The sequence below is a fragment of the Lissotriton vulgaris genome, unplaced genomic scaffold, assembly GCF_964263255.1.
Source record: "Lissotriton vulgaris unplaced genomic scaffold, aLisVul1.2 SCAFFOLD_1047, whole genome shotgun sequence".
Lineage (NCBI taxonomy): Eukaryota > Metazoa > Chordata > Amphibia > Caudata > Salamandridae > Lissotriton > Lissotriton vulgaris.
In genome coordinates, this window is record NW_028255054.1 from 682,141 (window position 1) to 697,531 (window position 15,391).

The 15,391-nt window shown below is 43.6% G+C and overlaps 1 protein-coding gene across 1 annotated transcript in view; it reads left to right on the forward strand.

Annotated features, from left to right (window-relative positions):
- PEX13 (peroxisomal biogenesis factor 13) overlaps positions 1-15,391 on the forward strand; it is a 145,268-nt gene that overhangs the window by 107,348 nt on the left and 22,529 nt on the right. The gene's annotated exons all lie outside the window — the stretch shown is intronic.

Sequence of the window (15,391 nt, forward strand, 5' to 3'; positions counted from 1 at the left end):
CTCCATACTCTTTAGGTGAAATCATCCATACAGACAAGGCATGTTTTTAGGCAGAGGTGAAGAAACTTCGTGAAAGACCTATTCAGGAAAGAAACTTAACCTCTTCAGAGCATTTTAGTTTCTGTATGTGAGATCTGGAACTCTTTTCTATTAATTGATATCTTTTTTGTAATGTTTGTTATGAAATTTACAAATACAGATTTTACTTTCCTATTTGAAGTTCTATTTTATTTAAAATAGATAAACTGCAAAACAATGGAAGAGTAAAGGAAACAATAATATAGTGGGGACAATATTTGCAGATATGATAAAATGAAAATACACTAAGAATTTCAATTTTGCTGGATGACGTACTTGAAATACAATAATAAAGGTTAATATAGGGGGCGAGAAGGTAAGGAGGGAAAACGTAATCCATACTTGTTAACTGGACATTCATATAATAATTCATTATGAAAACCTGTAGACGTTTCATGGTTATACATTTGGAATAATAAGCATGCAATTAAAGACAGAAAGATAATGTACAAATACCTTAAGTGGATTTCTGGGTCTCCTCCGGTATTAGGATATTCTTACTGGCAAGTTAACTAGATTGATGTAAAAACACAGTAATTGGGACCAGCTGCGGTCCGTGCAGGTAACAGCGGTGGGGCCGGGTAAGGAGATTTTTCAAGGGGTGGCGCAGAGGGAAAATTAAATAAATAATACATTTTTCCTGGGCATCGTCCCTCGAAATACCCGCTTACCCCGGCCCACCGCTGTTACCTGCACGGATCGCGGCTGATTGGGACCCATAGTGAATCTTTTTTTACAGATGATGAAATAGGTGTAACATAATTACTATCAAGCCTATGGTTGAAGCATATAGCATACCACCAGCATTTAATAGTAACAGCTTGCACATTTTTTCAGTTGGAAGTAACTAAGTGAAAGGCAACAGCTAATAGTAGGTTTACGAGACCAAGCGGGAGCAACGCTATCTAGAAAAATAGTTGAAAATGAAAACTGTATGTTGATTTTTGACAATTGTATTAATCTGGTTCAATCCTCGTTTTCAAACATATTAATATTAGGGCATTCAAAGAACATATGTTTTAAATCAGCGTGTGGGGAGTTGAGGGACCAGCAAGATGGGCTTGATTCTGAAGACAATCTGTGTAGATGAGCGGGTGTTAGCAATAAACGAGTTAGCAATAAACAATGGTAAATTAAACAAGCGTTTGCAATGAAATAGGTTTCGCATTACTTAAAGTTTGAACTATTGGCTTTGCATTATTATTTGCAACGCCAATAGCTCAAACATTTGGTATTGAGAGCTATTGTATTTTTATTTTTTTTTCTAATATGACCTCCGTAGCTACTACCACCTCTCGACCTGTCTCGCCACTGGCGCAAATAGCTTTGGTGGATACTTAGTCTCAGTTGATTTATTCTATACTGAAAATACCCGTTTATACTCAACTTGAGCTGACCCAGAGGTGTTAATCATTGGAAGTGTCCTAAATCCAGGTCTAACCAGTTTAAGCCATGAACTATGATCTAGTCTCTACTCATAGTCCAGCCAATTACAGAACAACTCAGACTCAGGCCTACCCCTTGAGATAGTAACCCTCTGGTCTATGGCTCGATAATATTTAACAGACTTCCACCAATCATTCCAACTAGGGGGCGTTTCTTGTCGCCACAACAGGCAGATCTCCCTCCTTGCCAACAGTATCAAGTAGAACACCAATTTACATTGGGACCCAGACTGAGGTCGTATCTCAGCCATCATGTCCACCACACCAAAAAAAATAAGACTTGGGCTTACCTCTATTTCTAGACCCATAGCCCTGAAGATGGTCTTACCGACATCCAACCAAAATGTATGTATTCTGGGGCAGGACGTGAAAATATGGACATCATCCGCACTCTGAGAACCACACCTCCAGCAACTGCAGCACCTCCTCCCTTCAGTTTAGAGATCTTTAGCGGAGTCAAGTATATCCTATGAATTGTGAAAAAATGATTTCTTCTAAGAGCAGCAGATTTAATCACAGAATAAAGCATGTCAATAGATACTTGCCATAACTCCTTCCAGTCTTCGCCTGGCAAGCAATTCTCCCAAACCTGTACGGCTTACCTATTCTTTTTTCTGCTGCAGCCAGAAGATAGGAGTACCAAAGAGCAACTTCTTTCTTCCTCGAGGATTGATTTTGCAAATCATTCTCCATATCATCTTCCAGACTACTGGACCAACTTTGAGAATTACACCATGACGAAAGCTGGTAATGCTTGAATCTGGACAGAGTTCCGGCCGTGGTTTGGTTCCAAAATTCCCAATGAAGACATTTACTGTCCTGTACCAGGTCCCCCCATACTAAGACTCCTGCCGCTTTTAATGGATATGATAGGGCGTCTAGAAGGCAATTCGGCGTTCCAGGAGAGCCCCACACAGGGGCCCACTTGCTATAATAAGAAAGCCCCAAACAGAAACAACAGTCCGACCAGAGTTTGGCCGCCCCCCCAGTGTTTTCAACCGCACCTTTTTGTAGAATTTGGGGGACCCAAATTTATACATAAAACCAGATTGCCCCACCCCCTCCAACATGGCTTTAAGCATGTACCAATCAGGGAATCATCCGGGGAGTGCAATAGCATCCCAGCATTTTTTAGTTGATAGGCCCACCAATAAAATTGAAAGTCAGGTAAACTCAAACCACCCTGTGGGAGTTTGTGTCTGAGTTTTTTCCAAGAGGGTCTAATCCCCTTTCCTGCCCAGATAAAGGAAGAAATCCGACCCTGGATTTTCAGGATCTCAGTTTTTGGAAACTCCAAAGGTATATTATTGAAAAGATAGGTATATTTTGGAAGAACACACATCTTCATTAAATCAACACGACCATAATGTGATAATGGTATGTTCTGTCATCTTTATAAGAGAGTCTCCACTTCCCTTGAATTTCTTGCTAAATTCACCGGTGGAATTTTCCTAATGTCTTGAATTATTGTAATCCCAAGGTATCTTAATTCTGTCTCGTAGTCTTCCCCCTGAGTAGCTAACTTCCAAGCCATTACCTTCATTTTATCTTTATTTATCTCATAACCTGAGTACTTCCCGAAGGTATCAGATTCATATGTAGGCTCCTGCAGGGTAGTATCTGCACACGAGTAAAACAGGACTAGATCGTCTGCATAAATGGCGAGTTACCCGACAAGCCTACCCACTTTAAATGGGATAATCTTTTCATTTAACCTTAAGCTCTGAGCAAAAGGTTTCAAATAGATATCAAATAGGATGGGGGACGGCAGGCAACCCTGCCTCGTTCCGCGTTCTATGTTCACAATCGGGGATAGACAACCGTTAACTAGAATGCGTGCATGGGGTGAACCATATATTTTTTGATGACCTCTCTAAAGCCCACAGTAAAGCCCATAACATTCAGGGTTCTGTCTAAAAATGGGCAGTTGACGCGGTCAAAAGCTTTGGCCACGTCAACCGTGATAATTGACAAAGGGCAACCCGAAGCTAAGGCCAGGTCCACTGAACCAATCAGGGTATACACCAGCTCTGACATTTGCCTACCCGGGAGAAAATCTTTCTGGTCTTCGTGTATTATCTGGGGTATAATTTTGCAGAGCCGTTTGTTCAAAATCCCTGCAAATAGTCCACATTTAATAATGTTATAGGACGGTACGATTGACACTCCAAAGGGTCCTTATCAGGCTTCTAGATCAGGGTGATAACTGCATCAGACCATGACTTGGGTAAAGGAGAAGTGCCCTTTAATATTTCATTAAACAGATCCAGCCAGACTGGAATAATTTCATCTTGAAGCATATTATACACCTCAATCGGGATTGAATCTGGGCCAGCAGCTTTCCCCTTTTTAGCCAAGTTTAACACATCCAATATCTCACTCCCTGATATGTCTCCAGAAAGAAACTCTTGACTAGCCTCTGTTAACCGCAGGAGTTGTTTCGCCTTAATCCAGGTATCTGTAAGCTCATCAACCCCATGGAGATCTTCATGATATAGATCTTGAAAGAACCTTGTGAAAACCTGGGCTATTTCGTCTTTTTCCTCTATTATTTGTGTACCCCTCTTGATCTTACTTATATACGTGTTAGGTCTATCAACCCTAGACTTCATGGCAAGAAGCTTACCGCAGTTCTCCCCTTGATCAAACTCCCTCATTTTGCTTAACTCCCATTTTTGACGCAGAATTTCTTCTGTTTTTACTTTAAATTTTAGTTGACAGACCTCCACCTTCTTTACCCAGTGTTCATTCCCCAGATCTTCGGGAGGTCTCGCCCTAAGTTCAGCTTCGGCCCTTGCTATCTGCAGTTCTAAATCAGCCCATTCTTCCCTCTCTGACCTGGCCCAGCCTGAGACTGCCCCTTTTAGTGTCCCTCTAAGCCACGCCTTAAAGGTATCCCAAACGATATAGAGTGGGGCAGACCCAAGATTATTCTGAAAGAACATATCGGGTTCTAGTTTCATAAAGCCAGGCGTGGAGGTTAATAGGAGAAACCTCCTGTTCAGTGTCCACCTCCTGATTGAAAAATCTGGAGGAAAGTCTAGGTTAAGGGTCAATGCTCCGTGATCCGATAGATGAATGGGCATGTGTTGATTAAAAGGACCCTATGGATATCCGCCTGCTCCATAAATACATAATCTAATCTAGAATAGTGGGAGTTCTTCTTACTATAGAAGGAGTACTCCTTAACTGTGCCATGTTTTTTCCTCCATACATCACATAAGTTAAAAATGTTCAAAATGTTCAGAAAATGCGCTTTTACTCGGGGAACAGCTATCTGAATACGAGGGGAGGACCTATCTAACCTATTATCTAGGAGTACATTAAAATCTCCAGCCTGGATGAGCGGAACCTCATCTGTGAGGGCCAAACAGAGAGTATTCAAAGGGGAGATATCATCTTCGTTGGGCCCATAGAAGCTCACAAAAGTCTGTTTTACCCCCCTAAACTTAATCTCTGCAATGACCCAACGTCCTCTGCAATCTACCTGGGACTTAGTTACCTCCACACCAGAATTTCTTATTAGTATTATCGCAGTCCCTTTTGAACAACATTGCTGACCCGATGCAACAATTGTGTCTACCCATTTATATTTGCCAAATAAGGCTTTACACTCTGCTTGCATGAGATGAGTCTCCTGAAGCAAACCGATTTTTGCTGGACTATTCCTAAATACTGAAAAATAAGACTTCTTCTTGTTACCCTCAAACTTTCCAGCTGAGACATTCAAGTTGTTGAGAACCTACCTGGGTAATCCTATCCCGCAACATTAATCTGGAACCACCTTCTACCGTAGCTACTAGAGGTTGTAATGTCACATGAATTTTTTTCCCCCAATGCTCCCCACCAACCAACGAGAAAACTCCCAAAACACCCCAGCACCCCCCAACCACCCCCGCCCCTTGGAAACCCTCCCATACTACCTACTGGCAATAATTATTGCCTATTTGAGCCTAGAGCCCATCGGCTCCATCTATATACATAAAAATTAAAAAAACGAATAATGGATGCCGGTCCCTGACCCCCCCCCCCCCTTAAACATCTACATTATATTGTGCCAGAAAACTATCTACCTCCTCCGGAAACCTTAAGTTTTACATCTTATTTGTGAGGACTACTTTCAGAAAAGCAGTAAAACGCAACTGCGCCTGGACCCATAAATCCTTTAGTGCATCCATCCTTTTTCCCAGATCCCACCTCCTGTCCTCTGTGACCCGAGAGATATCTGAACGAACTCTGAAGGAGGCGCCTTGCACCTGAATAGATTAAGTTTAAGAGCTGCCCCCAAAAGCTGCTCCTTAAGAGTGTAAGACTGTATAAAATACCAAAATCTTTCTAGGTTTTTTCCGAGCCGGATTAAGCCTGAAGGTGGGGGTCTATGCATTCTCTGTATTTCTGCATCCAAGATTGAGGCGGATGCAATCTGCGGGAAGGCATTAGTCAGGATATTAATAACATAAGACTTTAGATTATCTCCTTCCAGCCCCTCCTTTAAAGTCTAAGATCCTGATGTTAAAATTAAGAGTACTCTTGGTAGTTAGGAGTACTCTTAATTTTTGCAGAATCCACGAAACGCTGCCGGAGTAGGAGCAGGGAGGCCGAATTCGAATTTTAAGTGTCAGGAGAAACCCCGTCAACACATGAATGCCGACCTCAACACAAGCCAATTGAAAAAGCTTGTGTAATAACGATTTGCCAGTGATTAAAATCTGGTTAATCAGAAAAACAATATCGGTGGCTCCTACTACCAGAGCGTGACCCTGCCCATTGAAAGCACAAGACATCAGAACTGCCCATGCTATATTCAAAGTCATGAGAACATGCAGTTCAGCTAACACCCGGATTTTATAATCGGGCGCCTGGTCCTCTATGATTTATCTGGAAGCCAGTATTTCAACTCAGAACTTGGTCCTGAAGAAGGTTTTAACTGTTTCTCCAAAACCGAAACGCCGCGTCGACCCCCGTTCTTGCGAATATTTTTAACTTCACATTGTATAAATTGTTTTTGTTTATAGCTTTGATCCTATATGTTTTTAATTGATATACTGTATGAATTTTTTTTAACTATTTGTTACCATTGCGATAATTTTGTGATCTTGAATAAACACACAAATTATATATTTTTTAAAAAACATTTTTCCTGTTTTTTCTCTAACTTTGACCAAAGATAAGTAACATGTGTGCTATATAGGTATAAATGGTATTTGACATCTTTTCTACAATGGTTGGCCTATGTCTAGCTGAATAAGTTGTGTAAAACGTTTTGTAATATATTTTTGTGTGATTGGTATTGCTAAAAAGCAAGATTCTGGGCACCACCAGAATAACTCTAACCACCTTTGTGGTTAACCAGTGGGACTTCCCTGTTTCTCAACATTACTCCCCTGTCCCAGATTTGACAGATAAGGGGGCCTCCTTTACTTTTTATGTCTCGAGTATTTTAGCCTGCAGAGGGAGTAGAGATATGGGCCTGTAATTACTCAATACTGCGGGATCAGCTGCGGGTTTTTTGAGGATGGAGCGTACGTGGGCCTCCTTCCATATCGAGGGGATGTAACCGCTAGCCATTGAGGAGTTCAGAATCTCTTGAATGGGCTGCGCACAGCTGGACGCGATCATAGCCATGACATAAGGGGGGCAAACGTCGCTCGGGGAACCAGACTTTGCCATTTGTAGGTGCCGGATGACCTCCTGCCGTGAAATGGGCTCAAACTGGTTGAGACCTATAGCTGGCTCGCCGTTCTGTATGGTCGGTAGGGCCACATAAGGACTAATGTTTTTGTTTTTTGGGAAGGTCTCGTATATCAGGGTGATCTTCTCCTGAAAATAGGTGGCCAACGCTTCACACATCGCCTGCGTTTCCACAGGCTGTTGTTTACATACTTGCGGGGAAGAAAAACCTTTCACTATTTCGAACAGTGTCTTTACGGAGTTCCCTGCTTGTTCAATTTGGGTCTGGATAAAGGTGCATCTGGCCCCTTTGATGTTATGATGGTAGTTAGCTAAGGCCGTTTTGTAGTTTATTTGATCGCTTTTGTGTTTAGTCCTTCTCCATTTTCTTTCTAGAGCTTTACAGGCAGATTTCTCCGTTTTTAGTGTCCCTGAATACCAAGGTCCAGAGTCTCGTCTCGAACCCGGTTTGCTAGTTGTTTCCGGGATCACTGCGTCTAGTGTTTGAGTCAGAGCCTGGTTAAACTTCACCAGTAATGTCTCTGTGTCGCCCCCCCCCCCCTACTTCCTTAGCCTGCTTGTGATAGCTTGGAAACTTTACTTCGAAAGCTTTTATGTCCAGTTTTAGCCAAGGTCTGGTTTTTAGTTTTTTTTGTTTTCGTCTGCCCTGACGCTCCCTTTCCGGGATCCCTGCCTCTGGGCAACAGAAGGAGACCAGATAATGATCGGTCCAGGTCAGAGGCTGTGAGTTTCTGAATGATAACTTTTCGTTATTTGAGAATATCATGTCCAGTGTGTGGCCCGCTGAATGTGTGGGGCCCTGCACATATTGATCCAGACCCATATCAGCCAATCCTGACAACAGCTGCCATACCTCCGGGTCTTGAGTGGCTTCTCTGTGATAGTTGAAATCCCCCAGCAGGATAAAGCTTTTGGAGGCTACAACATGTGTGGCGATGAACTCTCACTATAGTTATAAAGTTCACTTTTGAATTTGGTGGGCGGTACAGGAGCGCGCCCTCCCAAATCCCAGCCACTGGGCTGCTAACCCTGAATAGGCCTATTTCTAACTGCTCATTGCGAAGTGTGTCCAGCCATTGGATTTTTAGGCTGTCTTTAAATACTATTGCTATTCCCTCCCCCCCCCCCCCCCCCCCCCCCCCCCACTTTCCCTGTTCTATCCAGTTGAATAATTTTATACCCCTCCGGGATCGCAATATTGATTGCCGGTAGGCTATGGGGGGATAACCACGTTTCCGTCAGGAAACATATGTCAGGTGTGAGTGAGAATAACATGTCCCAGATTGGGATGGCATGCTTAGACAGTGAGCGGACATTACATAGAAGGTAACTCGGTCCAGCTAAGGGGGCTTCGAGGATGGTCTCCTCCCATGTACATTGATTCTTACAGGCCCTACAGCCCACTGGTCCCTCCAACATGGCTGGTAGGGAAGTGGGGCAGGACATGCTGTCCGTGTGATTCGTTAGAGATCTCTTCCCAATGTCCCGAAGCGTTGTGCTCGTATATCTTAGGGTTGGTGCGATCTGAGGCACGTAGTCCGATCTACCTACACTCCCCGTCCACCGTCGCAGACGGGCTTACCTTTGGCGCACCTTCGGCGCGCCCGCTGCGCGTCCGGGGGAGGGCACCATTTTATCCCAGAAGTCAGGTGTCACGTCTGTCCAGTGGCTGGCCTGCTAACCCCACCTTCAACAAAAGATGGCGCCCACTGTTCGCGCTACTGCCAGCAAGTACAGCAAATGTTCCCCAAAGCGGCAAAAAGCATGCAAGTCTGCCCTGCCCCCAAGTTTAGAACACAAAGTTTTACATGAGTGAGTCGGATTAAACAAAATAACAGTGCAGTTTTAAAAACAGTATTTTTTAAAAAAAGCGTCTGTGTTCCCGGCTGCTCGCCTCAGGAATCAGAACTAGGAGTGACGCGGGAAGCCCTTCACTCGGCTTTTATCCCGAAGTCAGGTGTCACGTCTGTCCAGTGCCTGGCCTGCTAACCCCACCTACAGCAAATGTTCCCCAAAGCGGCAAAAAGCATGCAAGTCTGCCCTGCCCCCAAGTTTAGAACACAAAGTTTTACATGAGTGAGTCGGATTAAACAAAATAACAGTGCGGTTTTAAAAACAGTATTTTTTTTTAAAAGCGTCTGTGTTCCCGGCTGCTCGCCTCAGGAATGTGGCTGCTGGTATGTTTACAGTAATAGACCGGCGCTCTCGGGGAAGGATAATGACCTAGGCAATCCCTTGTCAAATGGTGAGATGGATGGAGCGACTATGGTTACAGCCAATGGCAAGCCTATGGACTGGCAGATGCCCACAATGTAGATACACCATGTCTCGGTACAAGACAGCGCATGCTCCCCGTCATAGAGCCGAGACATAAAAAAGGGATTTAAAGTGTTGGCAGCTCTGGTAGATTTATGAATTTTAATCCAGATTTTGTCCCATAAACGTGGGCGTGGGCGCTGATACTAAGGGCATTCTCCTGCCCCCTTCCCTTGTGATGGCTAATGCGGGTACAAAAATGAAGGTGTCTTCATTCTTTTGCAGTGAGAGAAAAAATTAGCAAGATTGAATTCCATTAGGCTTGAGTATGTAGACTGGAGTCGTTACCTGGCAAATGTGGCGTAATTGTGACTGGGGTTGCCGGGCCATGTATTGTGCCGTGATCTCCTGTGTAGTTTAAGAATAAAAATAACAACCCTGAACTAGAGGGTATGGGGCATCCGAAACACCCACCCAACTCCCCACACCCAACCCCCACGGATTGTACATTAGTGATGCTTGCCTGGGCTGGGTCTGCAATCTTCTGACTGACATGAAACAAAGTTTATTCATGATTGACAATAAAATTGATACCTTGACATACAATTTAAACTGAAGGAAGGAGCACATTGATAAACATGACCATAAGTTTGACAATCCCCAGCAGAGGATGTCAGATGTAGAGGGTGGTGCAGCAGGAATCTGCTGTGGAACGCGTTTTGGAGGTAATCAAGGCTAAAATTGAGGACTTGGAGGCACGACTGTTCCACAACATTTTGCAGATTCTTGCCATCACCAAATCCTCTGCCATGGGCTGAATGGAAGACTATATTGAAAACAAATGCTGGATAATGTCTTTAAGCACCTTTACCCCCATGCTCTCTGTTGAGCACTCACACAGATAACTGGGTCCATGCCTCCCACTGGGTGCGCTAGCCTGCCCTAAATTGCCTGTTTGTTAAACTTCATGGTAACACTACCCTGTTCCTTGACGATGGAGCGCTGCTACCTCGCGTATGAGAGAAACAAGCTATTTATATTATCTGAACATCACCTTGCTTGTTATATTATTTTTTCCACACAAAAACTAATAAAAGCATTTTTTTTTTAAAACTGAAAAATTGCAACCATCTCTGATGTCCAATCTTATGAGCTGTATATTTCCTCATGTTCCTATTTACACCTCTATCAGATTTGGGGTTTTCACCGGTAAAGGTTAACCATTGAATTTGATGATGATATTTTTGTAAGAATGACTAACATGCAGGTAATTTAGTACTATTTTGTCTGCTGTTTGGCCCCTTCCCCTTTTTATTCTCTATAGAATAACCTCTTAGAATTTAAACACGAGGGGAAAAAATACTACCTCTAACGTTTGGTTTTGGTTAGCCGTAGTTCTGCAGAGGAAGCCTGTATTTGTTTATTATGATCATCTGTACCTGTAACATTAGGCGTCCCACAAGGATCTTCCCTATCCCCCACTTTGTTCAACCTAGTCATGGAACCACTCACCACCTTGCTTCAAGCATCTAATGTACACTTTCACATGTACGCTGATGACACTCAACTCTACCTCAAACTAGAATCCCCGGAAGACATCAAACTTCTGAACTCCACGCTCAGAAACACCCAATCATGGTTGGCCGATAATCACCTCAAACTTAATGCGCAGAAAACTGAGTTCCTTCTGATCTCACCTCCTGCGAAAATCTCCACCACCCAATCCTGGCTCAAGAACCTAACCGCACTCAATATCCAACCCACCATTGTGGACTCAGAGAAATCCTTAGGCATCACACTTGACGCCAATCTCAACATGCAGCAGCATATCAGCAAAGCAACTAAGGGAGCTAATTTCCAAATCAACACTTTGAGGAAACTTAAACCCTTCTTCCCAGCTAAGGACTTCCAAACCGCAGTACAAGCCCTAGTCATCCCACGCATAGACTACTGAATTGTGGCTCTCAGCGGACTCCCCCTATCTACAACCGCACCACTAAGAGCCTCCTTGAACGCTGCAGCGAGACTGATCACTGGATCAAGAAAACATTCGCATATTTCCCCTGACTTAAGATCCCTGAACTGGCTGCCTTTTGAAATCAGAATACAGTTGAAAATTGCCTGCATGACGCACATGGCTGTACACCACAAGTCACCCAACTACCTCACCCAAAAGCTGACTGTATCAGGAGGCTCGAGAACCAATAGAAGCTCAAAAAATCTCCTCCTGAAACCTCGAAGATTCCGGAAGGAAAAAACATACAAACGCTCCTTCTCAGGAATGGCACCCAGGATTTGGAATGCACTCCCTCCCGAAACGAGGCTGATCTCCTCCACTGCATTTTTAAAGAAAGAAGTAAAAGCCATCCTAATGGCTAAATTCACTTGAACTTTATTTTGGTCCGATCTAAGGCTTCACACCGACTCTGTATTAGCTGTTTATTTGATTATCTACATGTATTACGCTTTTATCTGACTGCGATCTTATTTTGTTACTCACGTACTACCTATTACCATTATTGTAACAAAAAGTCTGCTTATCACCCTCTTGTTTCCCTTACCCCTTCTTTCTGTAAAGCGCTCTGATATCTACAAAGATTTTGTTCGCGCTATATAAAACTTTGAAAATAAATAAAAATAAAATAAATCCTTGACGAAGCTCGCGAAATAAAGGGTCTTGTTGCATCTTAACAAAAAGGAGGGGCCTTTGCCTTGAACTTTCCATATTGTCATGGATCTGGCTAAATGACTTGTAGCTAAGTCATGGATTATTTCCGAGATAATAGTTAATATTGTTTCAGGGGGCATGGTCTGTAAATCAGAGTTACGAAGCATGCTGCTGTCAGGCTTTACAGAGAGCTTGTGCTTGCCATGTGAGTTGCATAACTAGATGCGTCTCTGTAGACATCCCCTATAAAGGTGCACCCATTTCTTCTAAATGTAATAATATTCAAGCATTGGAACTCCAGTTTTCAATTGTACGTTTTTATATCAATGGCGTCAAAAAGACTTCATCTCACTTGCAATATCTAATTTTCTAGAGTGTTCGGCCAGGTTTAGGTATTCTTTCACAACAAAAGGTGTGTTTCTTGTAGTGCAGGGTGAATTTAATGAAAAGAAGGGCTGCTCTGGCTGCCCTCTCAATCCACATGAGGGTACTAGCTATACAGGTTGTAGACACTATGGATAACATCGAAAATCAATTGTTTTTGGATTTATGGAAGCTCATAATCTGTGGTATGGCAGTGCCCTCTTTATTGGTGACATTCTTTTAGGCCCCTCTTGATTTCGTACTAAGCAACACAGTCGATTACTTGCTACCGTTGGCTCCTTTTTTGACAGAATATTGTTTTCTGTGTGCCTCGAATAAGTGAAAGTGATTAAAACACCTTCACTGTACTCCCAAGTCTCCTGATGGATGGTACGCAGCTATCCACCTTGCATAATCGGTTGGGTTACATAGTCGTTGCCCTTTTCCCAATAGATGAGACATGGTTGCGATGCCCAGAGGATAATGGAGGCCATTTTGAGCATTCATTAGAAGGTCATGCTTTAACAAAATTTTTGCATAACCAAGACCTGGTTCACACTATGGATATGGCGTATATACCAAAGGATGAGATCTTGCCACCCACATTCAAGGGCAGAGGATGTTCATCATAAATTGACTATATTCTTGTCTCAAGGGCCTTTAAAAATAGAATTTCCAGGGTTGGGATTGATTGGAACCCGTTTAGCGATCATAACCCCTTGGTGTTAGATGTACTCTATCGGGCCTGTCCCAGCGGGTGAAAGCCCGAAGCGGTAACTGAGAGGGTCACTGATCAGGGCAGACGCCTTAGGTGGTCCAAGATTGATGGAGAAAGGTTTTATAGATCACTGATGGAGAAAGGGAAATTAGCCTTTGAGGTGTGTCTAGACGTGACAATAGAAGGGCAGCAGCTACTTATAGCATTTGAACATATTGCGGATTTAGTAGATGGTCTGTTAAAGACTAGCGCCCCGATAAAAGGGACTGGTAGTCAGCCGCGGTGGTTTGACCGAGACTGCTCTAAAGCCCTGAGGGAGCTCAAAGATAGTATTAAAAAAAGAAGGCCAAGGGACGTCACACGAGTTGCCTCCTGTAGAAAAAAATATAAGAGCGAGCTGAGCAGGAGGATAAAGGCATTACAAGCAGAAGGTTGGGCGGATCTAAGGGATTAACAGACCCACTTTCCAGGATGACACGGCCCCCAAATTAGGTACAAACATTACGCCTGACATTTGGATTACTCATTACAGGAGTCTATATAACCACGAAACGTGCACACAGAATGAACAAGCGAATGTTGATCAAGGCCAGCCCGTAGTTTTTTCATTAAAGGAAATCAAGGTCGGGATTGAGGGGCTGTCTAAAAACAAAGCTCCAGGCCCAGATGGAATCCCGCCTGATTTGTTCCTAAGTTCTGTGGAACTATGGGTCCCTATAATGACAAGAGTCATTAACACTGCAATCCGCTGTGACTTACCGCCCTCCTGGTCAACAGCTATTATTGTCCCTATTTTTAAAAAGGGTTGCAGGGACGACCCTCAATGTTATCGCCCCATCTCCCTGATTGATGTATCTGCTAAAATTTTGGGATGGGGGATATTAAACCGGTTGTCTGAGTGGACAGAAGCAAATAACATTATCTCAGACACACAGTACGGTTTTAGGACGGGTCGCTCCACGAGTGACCAATGCTTGAACCTTTACATGTTAGCAGCCAAATACACTAAGGCCAGTGATGAATCCATTTATATGGGGTTTATGGATCTGGCAGCTGCTTTCGACCATGTAAATAGGGACAAGCTTTGGGACATGATGACCAGTATGGGGATAGAGGTTGGCCTCGTTAACATCCTAAGAGAATTGCATAGTAATAACTCAGCGCAAGTCAGGTATAACATGGAGGGCGGATGTCCTGACTCCTACTGTAGAAGTGGGGTACGCCAAGGCTGTCTCTTGGCGCCTTTTTTATTCTTCCTTTTTATTAATAATCTGGAGCAGCATCTCTTACAGCTAGGATCCGATTGTCCACGAGTAGGGACGCGTCATGTTCCTGTGTTACTTTACGCAGACGACGTGGCCCTCCTCGGACGCACACCAAAGAGCTTACAGATTTTAATTGATGGTTTTGTATCTTTTATGGGCTTACTAGACCTCTCTGTTAATCTGGGTAAATTCTACATTTTATCCGTTGGTAATAAACCCTGCAACAAATGTACCTTCACGATAGGGAGCCACCAGATAGAGAAGGTTAAATCATTCTCGTATCTGGGCTTACTATTTGACGGGTTATTAAAATGTAACTGTCTGGTGGAGGAACGCTGCCGCAAGATCAATGTTACCAATGGGGCAATCGCAGGTTATGGTCGAAGGCTGGGGAGGTGGTGCCCTGAACAGGTGATGAACTTGTATAACTCCATGTGTTGCTCTAAAGTCACTTACGGGGCAGAGGTGTGGGGCTTCGCAAATACTTGCCAACTACAGCGGGAGGAGAATAAATATCTACGCTCCCTCCTGAAAGCCCCACATAGTTTAGCTGTAGCAATTGCACACAGGGAATTAGGGATACCCAACCTTGAAGATTCGGTGAAGGTTAGGCCAATCCTAGCTTGGCTAAAAATCTGGGTAAACCCAGAGGCAAGCTTAAGCTGGGAAATAATGAAGGACTGCTTGGGCAGAGAAAAATGGTTGCGAATCCCGTGGCTCAGTTATGTTAAGTCCGTATTGGAAACCCTGGGCCTAGGGAATCTCTTTGCCGATCCAACAGTGATTATCCCTCAGCATAAGACGATTGTAAAAAAAAAGCGTTCTTGGCACACAAAGCTACATAGAGAACAGAGCTAGAAAGGGCTAAAACCACGGTGTGTGCGTACAATCTCGTAAAGACCACAGA